The sequence below is a fragment of the Juglans regia genome, chromosome 5 (assembly GCF_001411555.2).
Source record: "Juglans regia cultivar Chandler chromosome 5, Walnut 2.0, whole genome shotgun sequence".
In the NCBI taxonomy this organism is placed as follows: domain Eukaryota; kingdom Viridiplantae; phylum Streptophyta; class Magnoliopsida; order Fagales; family Juglandaceae; genus Juglans; species Juglans regia.
Window position 1 is genome coordinate 9,213,936 of NC_049905.1, and position 11,059 is coordinate 9,224,994.

At 32.2% G+C, this 11,059-nt stretch overlaps 1 pseudogene; it reads right to left on the reverse strand.

Annotated features, from left to right (window-relative positions):
- Positions 1-9,122: 9,122 nt before the first annotated feature.
- LOC118348422 lies at positions 9,123-10,318 on the reverse strand (annotated as a pseudogene).
- Positions 10,319-11,059: the final 741 nt, after the last annotated feature.

Consider the following 11,059-nt stretch of genomic DNA (forward strand, 5'->3'; position numbering starts at 1 on the left):
ATAATATTTTATTCAACTTTTAACTTTCATTTCATCTCAACTCAATATTCAAACTTAATTCCGTTGCATTTGGTTAGTTAGATTTATATATATATATATATATATATATATATATATAAAGGTAAAAGGACAGGAGGTTTTTAAGGAACTGAGGATATAAAAGGGTATGAGTCGTATGACTATATATTCGTCTATCATTAAAATTTGAGCACATATTTGAGAATTTTCGTGTAAAACCTTTTCTTTCCACGAATCACTAGAGTGACAAAACTTGCGTAAGGGCCAAAAACGTGGTCCATCAATGTTCCTCTCAGTGTGTGTTTTCTTTTTCTTTTTTCTTTAGAAAAAAAGTGTTGTTTGGTTAGAGAGAGTCAGTGTGTGTTGCCCCGTGATTGTTCTTCCCTCTTACAAAATCACATGTAGAGAGAGTCAACAGATATTTTTATAAAGTATAGGAAGAGAGAAGGAAAATAAGAGAAATTACAAAGTATAGGAAGAGGGAAGGAAAATAAGAACGGGCCAAAGGAATTGAACAAAGAATAAATATAGATAGAAGTTATTATTTGTGAGCATCTATTTTGTACATATGATATGACATCATTTAGACTACACATCTTTTTAAGTGAGTATTAGAAACAATCAATTAGAAGTAACTACATAATGAGTTTAAAATATACACTGTTATAATAGTTTTTCAATAACATTACTCTTGGACAAAACAGATAAGAGAATGCACCACCCTTGAAGCACGCGGTGTCCTTTGACAAATAAGAAAAATTGACCAATAACAAGGATACATTGTGTGAATTGATAGTCATGAAGTTGATGGAGCCGAAGGAAGGATTAAGAAATTAAGAAAGCTGCAGAGAGTAACCAATATGAAAATCCATGATTACTTTCTTTAAGAAATTATGATTACTTTCTTTGAGAAATTAAGAAAGTAATCATGCTGCAGAGAGTAACTAATATGAAAATCTATGATTACTTTCTATGTGAAAATGTTATTTTATTTTATTTTATTTATAATTATAATTTTAGCCCAATCCATGTTGTGGAATTCATTATAATTATAAATAAAATAAAATAAAAGTTAAAACACTACTTTAATTTAATAGTGTATAAAAATCAAATCAGCTTTCGAGTTTTGACGCAAATAGAAAGAAATAACGGACAACCTAAACGATCTTACCCAACATGCCATTATTTTCAAGATTTGTCCCAAAAAAAAGCATTGAAAATAATAGCACGTTCCCAACACTAGGAGATACTCACACCATTGATCGAACGACCTCTTGAGTCTTGTGGGTATCCACCGTCGATATTCTTGTGGGTCTCACGGGGAGCTTGGAATCCAACGAGATTTGTTCATGTAATAGACACTGATGTAATTTTACACAGCCACATATAGTGGGGTCCCACTTCCCAGCCTTATGGCCTACTCTTTAATCTGACGACTTCCTTATTTTTCCCTACTCTTTAATCTGTCTCTTTGAGTCTTTCGCCCCATTTGGAACGCGAGTAGGAAAAGGCGAATTTCCTACCCCACGTTTTCCTACTCGTGGGTCCCTCTTTTAATCCATTTGGAAGGCCTTTTTCCTACCTTCCTACTCAAGTCTCCTTCGTCCCATTTGGCATTTGGAAGTGGGGGATGGCATGATAAGTGGGGGACGGCATCATAAGTGGAAAGATATCCATCCTCACTGAGTCACTTCTCACCATTTATCAAACGAGTAGTGATACACCTACAACATATTGTACAACAATGTGTTAAATGAGGGATATTATTGTAAAATTATCTTATTTTTATAAGATAATTTTACAATAATACCCCTCATTTAACATATTATTGTACAATGTGTTGTAAAATGTGTTGTAGATAAATCATTTTCCTTATCAAACGACATCATGTGGGTATCCACAGTCATTCTTGTGGGTCTCACGGCGAGATTCTAATCCAACAGTCGAGATACTCCAGATTTGTTCATGTAATTTTACACTGATCTCGGCCTTCTTCCGTTGATCTCTCGTCAGTTTTAATTTCAGCCCCCTTTGGCCAGCTCTTCGTTTCTTATTATTTATTATTATTTTTTAACTTTTTTTTTATTATTATTTATTATTATTTAATATTTTATTATTATTTTTTTATTAGAATACTTAAGAATATCTAACTAACATTACAATAAAATAAAAGTTTTACTTTGGCCCACTACAAAACTTTGCTATCAATAAAAATTACTTACTTTTTCCCGTAAGGAAAACACTTCTCACATCATATTTCTACTTCAACTTTTTATTTTTTTATTTTTTTAAATTTTAAATTTTTACTTAATAATTAAGTAAAAATTTTTAAATGAATATGTGATTTTTTTTTATTTTTAAAAAATATATAAATACTTTAAAAAATGGTGAAAGAAAAAGTTCAAAAAAAAAAAAAAAAAAAAAGAGTTAGGGTACGTTTGTGTGTTAAAAAGTGTTGAGAAGTGTTGAGAATATTTGTGAATAGTTATGAGTAGAGATTGGAGTGAGTTTGTGGGTCCTATTGAGAGTATTTTGAGTTGTTTGGATGTGTGAAGTATGTTGAGTTGTTGACTTTTGAGTAGGTAGTTGAAAAATATGTGGGTCCCATAAATATTATAGTGATTTTATTTTTAGTAATAAATATTATAATGATTTTATTATAGTGATTTTTTAATATTAATAAATATTGTAGTGATTTTATTTTACTTTTATATATAATAACGATTTTATTTTTAATTTATATATAATTGTGCTAAATATTATAATGATATTATTTATATATATATAATAGTTATAAATATTATAGTAATGTTATTTTTTATTTATATATTATAGTGATTTTATTTTTAATTTATATATAATAGTGATAAATATTATAGTAGTTTATTTTTTATTTATATATAATAGTGATTTTATTTTTTATTTATATATTATAATGATTTGATTTTTTATTTATATTTAATAGTGATAAATATTATAGTGATTTTATTTTTTATTTATATATTATAGTGATTTTTTATTATTTATATATTATAATGATTTTATTATTTATATTTAATAGTGATAAATATTATAGTGATAAATATTTTTATTTATATATTATAGTGATTTTATTTTTATTTATATATTATAGTGATTTTATTTTTTATTTATATATTATAGTGATTTTTTATTTATTTATATATTATAGTGATTTTTTATTATTTATATATTATAATGATTTTTTATTTATATTTAATAGTGATAAATATTATAGTGATTTTATTTTTTATTTATATATTATAGTGATTTTATTTTTTATTTATATATAATAGTGATAAATATTTTTTATTTATATATTATAGTGATTTTATTTTTTATTTATATATTATAGTGATTTTTTTTATTTATATATTATAACAATTTTTTTTATATTTAATAGTGATAAATATTATAGTGATTTTATTTTTTATTTATATATAATAGTGATAAGTATTATAGAATGTTTGTGAATAGTTATGAGTAGAGATTGAAGTTAGTTTGTGGGTCATATTGAGAATATTTTAAGTTGTTTGGTATGTGAAGTATTTTCAAAAGTACGAGAATACTTGAAAAGTGTTGAGGATACTTAGTCACCCAAACACAACCTTAAACTGTTCGGCAGAGAATTTCAGTACTGTGTACGTAGCAACGTACTTTCCGTAATATTATAAATAAGACTAGGAGAGTTTTATCTTGATAGTATTTTCACAAAGAAAAATGCTTTTTCAACCGAATTGTACAACCGGTGGGAAATCTCCACGTCATTGATGAAATACTGTGTTTTATTTTTACATTGCAAGAGGTAGGAAGAATAAAATCCTTCTAACACACTGGCAAAATTTCATCTTCTTCTCCACAAAGCCACAGATAGGGGTGTAAACTCAAACCAGAAAATCGGAAAATCGGACCGAACCGGATCGGTTTTACCGGTTTTGAACCGGTCCGGTCCGGAACCGGTTTTCAAAACGTAAAAACCAGCCGGTTCCGGTTTCAGAATATTTTGGACCGGACCGGTTGATTAAAAAAAATAAAAAATAATATTTTTATATATAAGTTTTATACAAAATATTTTATATATATTAAATATTAATATATATAAGGTTTATATATAATGTATAATTATAAATTTTTATGTGAAATTTTATATATAACATATATATTCATATATGAAATAATTTCTTATTATAATTTATAAATTATTACATAAAATGTTAATACTAAATCACTAAAAGTTTATAACTAATATTAATATATAACTTATAACTATACCAATAGTCTAATATTAATACTATTATATAGTCTAATATATTAATAAAAGTATAAAATAATTTTTTTTAAATCAAATTTTTTTTTTTTTTTTTTTTTTATAAACAAAAAAAAATCGAAAAACCGGACCGGACCAGAGTGGAAACCGGTAAAACTGGAAGTACCGGTTTAGGAGGGTAACCGGTGCGTAATCGGTTTTGAAAAATACAAAATCGGTACATACCGGTTCGGTCCTAGATTTTATCCAAAACCGGATCGGACCGGACCGGTTACACCCCTAGCCACAGACGACCACTCCCCCCTTCGTCTTCTCCACGAACCAACGAAGCCACAGCCACTCCCCAAGAGGCACTTCCACTGGTCGACTAAAGTTGGCAACGAAGTTTCAAGTATCAAATCTTCCTCAATTGCAATTTGTTTTTACTCTATGTGCCATGCCCATTGACGACTCCTCCGACGGGATGACCTCCACCACCATCAATGGAAAGCAACAAACTGGGTCTCTTTCCAAACAGATTCGAGTTTCTGCTACGATCTCTTTCCACCATCGACGTCGCAGTGCTCTTCTCCTCCACTTCCCATCGCCGGCATCTTCCACCATCGATAGAATAGGTAGGGAAAATAAAAAACTGAACAAAATCAAAATGGGTCTCTTTCCAAACAGATTCGAAGTAAAAATTCATCAAACTCGACTAAAAACTTCCAGAAATGCAAACCATGAAGAAGGAAATAAATATGTTACATTAGCAAAATCATAGGAACCACCTATAGATAAACATACCATCATCACCGAGCAACCAAATGCTACGAAATGAAATTAATTGTTGCTGAAATTGTCAATTCAATTTTCCAGTGAAAGCTGGAAACAAATACCTAGTTCTACAAGTTCTTCAGTTCAAAACAAATACCCAGAGAAAAAAAATTCTATCACTCACTCGAAATGACCTTTAGCTTCTTAGAGTCAAGAGTCACATGGGCTAAGAAACTGGCACAATTGCTTTTTCTTTAACAGGTGGGTGTGAAAAGTTTCTACTGCGTCTACTATGATGTTTTAATGGCTTCAAGAAATGAAATTAGGGCTCTGAGTTGCTTCAAATGGAGCTAGACGGTGAAGAAGATGAAGATGGAATGATTGGAGTAGGTCCCATGGCATTGTACGTGTACCAAAAGATAAAAGAGAGGGAAAGAGTGGTGGGTCCCTCCCTTTTTGGGTGGGTCTCTCTTTTTTTTTTTTTAATCCAAAAAATGAAATAAATAATAAAAAAACAACCAGTTGCATCGCGATTTCCATAGCCGGTTGTACCTAGCAGCATTGTTTCATAAAACACGACAAAAATAAAGATAGTATTTTCACAACAAAACACAACAAAAAATAAGATAGTATTTTCACACAAAACACAACAAAAACTACATTTTATCTTGAAACCCTTTTTTCCACAATTTGCACCCTTTTTTCCACCCGTTTTCGAGCTTCTACGTACCATAAAACCAATACTTGGGCTTCTTCTGCAACTTGAAGGCCGTTGCATTCTCTTGTCTGTTTTAATTTTGAGAAATTATATTTACAATTTTAAGTAGGGATTGTATGTACATGCCCTTTATTAAATAAAAAAAATATATCATTTTAAGATGAATATTTTTATAATTTTAAAAAATTTTAAAGATAAAATTACCTAGACTTGCATTGTAATATTTAAATGGAGACTGTACGTAATATTGCTCTTTTATAAATTTCCAAAAATAGTATTTATAAAAAGCAAAAAAGAGTTAAGACCAAGAAAATGACAAATTCAGTTTATATCCTGTACTGATAATATATACATGTTGTGAAGTAAATGAATAGGCAATATCAATTACAATGAATATATAACTTAATCTTCATTTATTTTTTTAACATGCCATGCCTAATAGAAGCTTAATTATGTTATAGTATACCAAAAAATAAAACACAGAGCAATATCTTAATTATTGTTGTAGCCACCATTGTCCCTTAAGTAGCACCTGTATTTGACAGATAATACTTTTCTTACAATTTTTTTTTTTTATTCCTAGTTATACCTACTGATGTGATATACTTTAATATCGATTAATATAATGAACGTTCGAAATCATTTAAAATGTGTCACATCAGTATGTATGACCAAAAATGTCAATCTGGGATAAGAACTAGAATTACTCTATTTGAGAGGATTGTAATCACCTTTATTGAACCACTGATACATCATCTAAGGTGGTATCACGTTAAGGGACTTTACAATGTATAACAACATGGCCTTCAAAGACAACACCATCCATAACAACATCAGCTTCAAAGACCTCATCAATGCATAGCAACATGGCCTCCAAAGACCACGCCATTTGTAGCAACTTCAAAGATCTCATCATTTGTACTAATATCATTTTCACAGACCTTACTATCAATGGGAAAACTTGATTCAGAGACCTCATCAACTACAAAAGCATCATCCTCAGCTACCCTATCAGTAACAGCATCAGAATAGATAAATTGGATATCACTTGTATTTTTGTCCATTATGTTTGGGGCATCAACCAAGACATGAACTCCACACTTCTTCACTCAGTAAATGCCCTTAAATCAAAGGAAAACTCGATTTTGTCTCCACTTATTAGCTCCATTATCTTGACAGAATTACAAAGGATCACATACTTGTTTCTTAAATAGACCATTGGAATAAAAACAAATTATCTGAATAGCTCACATGCAAGGGACTTGGTGCAGTTGAAAAAATCACCTGTTGGTAGCCTTTGGTTTTATTGTGAACTGCCATGTTGATTCGAGGCACTCGATACTGTTATCTTCTAACCACCACATATGGGACGGTTCTGTGCATATATAAATAGCAAAAATATATAATATACGAAAATCACCCTCTGAAAGCGAAGGTACATAATATGGAAGATCCCATTTCCTGATTGCTGAACCAATTTTGAATCTCACTAGTAGGGAACATAATCAAACGGTTACAAGGAGTATAGTTGGTCTGCATACACTGTATCAAACAAAAAAAGGGTTCAGAGAATTGTTGAGAGGGGAGAGAGAGAGAGAGAACCTCAAGAACACTCTCACTAAAATCAGATGATAGATTGTCGCACCCAACCAAGTTTAAACATTGAATATCAACCAGGTTGCAGCAGCCACCAAGGTAAAATACAGCTAACTCAGAAAATGAGGAAAATGAGAGTGTTTCTAATGATGAGCAGCCCCATGCAGATAATGTCTGTATATTTGCAGGGAGTCCCTAAATCGAGTAAAGAGACTTGTTCTGTTGTAAGAATAGAGATTGTAATTTAGAAAGGCCACTGATGCTTTTTGGTAGGATACGAAAATTGTTTTCTGATAAATTCAAGCCTTGGAGGGAAGAGAATCACCCAAGATCAAGGGGAATCTTATATTCCGACAAATTACAGTCCCTAAGAGCTAGTTTTCCAAAAGTGCCAAATCCAGAAACAGAAGCTCGTAACAAATTTATGGGATTCAAACTTCTTGGTGATAACCATGATGAGAAATGTGATAGCCAAGATCCTGAGAATTTTTCTTTGCATTCGGATAAGGATAAGCCTTCCAATTCATCAAAAAAATCAAGGACGATAGGAGTTGCTTAATGGTAGTTCCTTTTATAGAAAACTCTTTTAATGCAATCATATTCCACAAATTCTCTGGTAACTTTTCAAGCTGTAAGCAGCCATACAAGTTAAGAGTTTTAAGAGATTCTAATTTTGAAATGCTTTTTGGGAGATTCCTAAGGTTCTTGCATCCTTCCAAATTCAACAAAACAAGCCCTTCAAGATATCTTACAGAGTCATGAACCTCAATCAAGTTGATGCAACCTTCCAGAACTAGTATCTCTAGATGTGGGACTTGTGAGAAGCATGATGATTTGTAGAGATTTTTGGAATAGCTGAGGTTAAGGACTTTCAACTTGTTGAATACCTGGATTATGTATATAACAACTAAGATTTTTAGAATAACCAAGACTTTTGGTGTGTGTAAACAAAAAGATCTAGTGCTTCCGATTACTAACATCAAAAGAGGAATATAAGGTATAATAAAATTCGTTACCCTGTTCTCCTTCTAGACTTCTTCAAAATTACTATGCTGCAAGTTAAGCACAACAAGGTTCTCTAGATGAAAGTTTTGAGGTAGAATCTTCAATGGGCAATTATGCCAACATAGCCATCTTAGCTCTTTGGAAAGAAGCTCAAAGTGTCCTGTGAGATGCACATTATTGATCTAGAGCAACCTCAAATTCTTCATCTTTGCAAATGCATCAGTTTTCAGATGTATGTCGAGAAGTGAGGGTGGATTTAGCACGACACCCTCCACTACTTCAGATCCCTAGCAAAATAAGAAGTGGGATTAGCAACATATTCCTTCTCTTTCTAAGGCTAGAACATACTCGAATTGGAGTGGGCCTAAATATTTTGTTCATAACTTAACAGACAAAAACTTGAGAGATTTAGATATGAATAGAATTGCTTAAAACGTGATTGAATACTTCTTAATATTGTCAGATGAGCTTTCAATTAACTGATCTATAGAAGTTTTGGATTGACTTACATATGGTTAAAATATGTTCACACAATTATGCATGAAAGTCGACAAGATAGAACTCTTATGGAAGCCAAGAGATCATTTATATCATGTCTCTATATATATGTACACATGGTTATGCATAAATGTAAATGTCTTACCATATGTTCACTGTTTAGTACATTTAACACGTCCTCATGAAACCACAACCTACTACGTCTTCTTGGATCTTTAAATGAACTTTCTCAATTTCTCTTCCTATATCTCAAATCAAATCATGCATCCTCAGCTTATTATGGTAATCTATTATCATAACAGACCTCCAAGCAAGATTACTAATACCAATATCAGGAAAAAAACCACACCCACGGAGAATTTTGGCAACATATTTTGCGTCCATCCCTATAAAGAAGCATGCAATATCAAGGAATATGTCCATTGTTGTCTCATCTAATGAATCAAAACTTACTCGAAGTATTTTTTGAATGTGGTGGTCATACATTTTTTGTAATTTTTCCACTGTTCTTTTCCATTCGGTAATGCTTCTTCCCAAGAGAAAAGAACCAAAAACTTCAAGAGCTAATGGATGCCCTCGAGTAAACTTCACTACACTAATCGAAAGCTCATGGTAATCTTCCATTGGATGGGATATTCTTGACGGCATGCTAGCTAAAAAGTTCAAGAGAGTCTGTACAAGCCAATTTTTCCACTTTATATTTTTCATAGTTTCCTAATTGCTTTAGCAAATGTTCATCTTTAATCGTTGCAATGATTATACTTCCAGCACCAAGCTAGTCAGTGTTTCCAGCTAATGCATGTAGTTGATCCACATGATCCACGTCCTCAAGAGCAACAAGAACTTTTTTCCTAGCAAGGAGTTTCTCAATCCAATATATTCCTCTATCAACATTTTCAAATGACCAATCTCTGTTTTTCAAGATATCAATAAGAAGATATTTTTGTAACTTGACTAAACCATCAGACTGTCTTGAAGTTTCTTTAATGTCTCAAAGAAAACTGGGTTAATTACACTTTGACCCCTCCAACTATCACCAAATTCACAATGTGCCCCCGAAACTATTGATTGCATCAAAGTGGACCCTCTTACTTTTATAACGTCCCAATCCCCCCCTTCCGTCTACGATGAGAGTTAAATCAAACGGAAAACTCACCCACGTGCTTTTCACATGCTAATCCTTTAATGCAAAGACAAAATCACCCCTCACTCCATCGGTTTCCATTTCCCCAAACTGAACTTCATATTCAAAAATCCCCAAATCCATGGCCAAAACGACTCGTTTTATTAATGCCAAAAAATGGTTTTGTTTCAAAGTGAAGAACGTCTGTTTTGAAGCCATTAGGAGCGATAGAGAAATAAGTTGGGGTCAACTGCAAAGAAGGTGGGCAACGACGAACCCTAACAAAGCTGCCAACCACGGTGTGAGCTGCCGACCACGACATCGGTGTCCCCTTCGAGCTGTTAGTGACTCCATTGCAGAGGAGTTTTTTTGTAGAGCTCTCATTCAAATTGCTTTCTCCATCGCAGGTACCTCAGTGATTGTTAATATTGACAACAAATCTCCCGCCTTGATGTAGTTTAAGAATGCTATAAATGACTGTACGTTGTAAGGTGAAAAAATGATTCGAGTTTATTGTAGCACAAGAATGCTATAAATGATTGTACATTGTAACTCAACAATGTTCCAATTTAATTGCCATGATATTGATTCGATACCATGCTTAGATAATGTTCTAGTTTAGTTTGTTAAGATTCTTTTCTCCTTTTGTATAAAGCTGCAGTAGTCTGTAAAGAATAATATTGATTCAAGTCTATAGAGTAGAAATTTTTTGGCTCATCAACCTCTCTTTTAACTGTTTCATTTCTACACTCATAATCCTGACATATTTCAGCAGGTTGTGAAAGATGTCTACTGGTTCATCTAGTACAAGCTGGGGTGGTAAAGCACCACTAGATGACCCATTTTGCCGTTGCAATCTACGAGCACGTCTAAGAGTGTCAACTACTGATGATAATTACAAAAGGAAGTTCTGGAGATGCCCATATTGGACTCCTGGTTGTCAACATGGGAGTGGAGACAGGTTTTGTACATTTTTTTATTGGGTAGATGATGATCATTGCTCCACGTGCGGAGATGTGGTTGGCCAGCTACGAGATAGACTCCGGATACGGAGTCGTGAGTT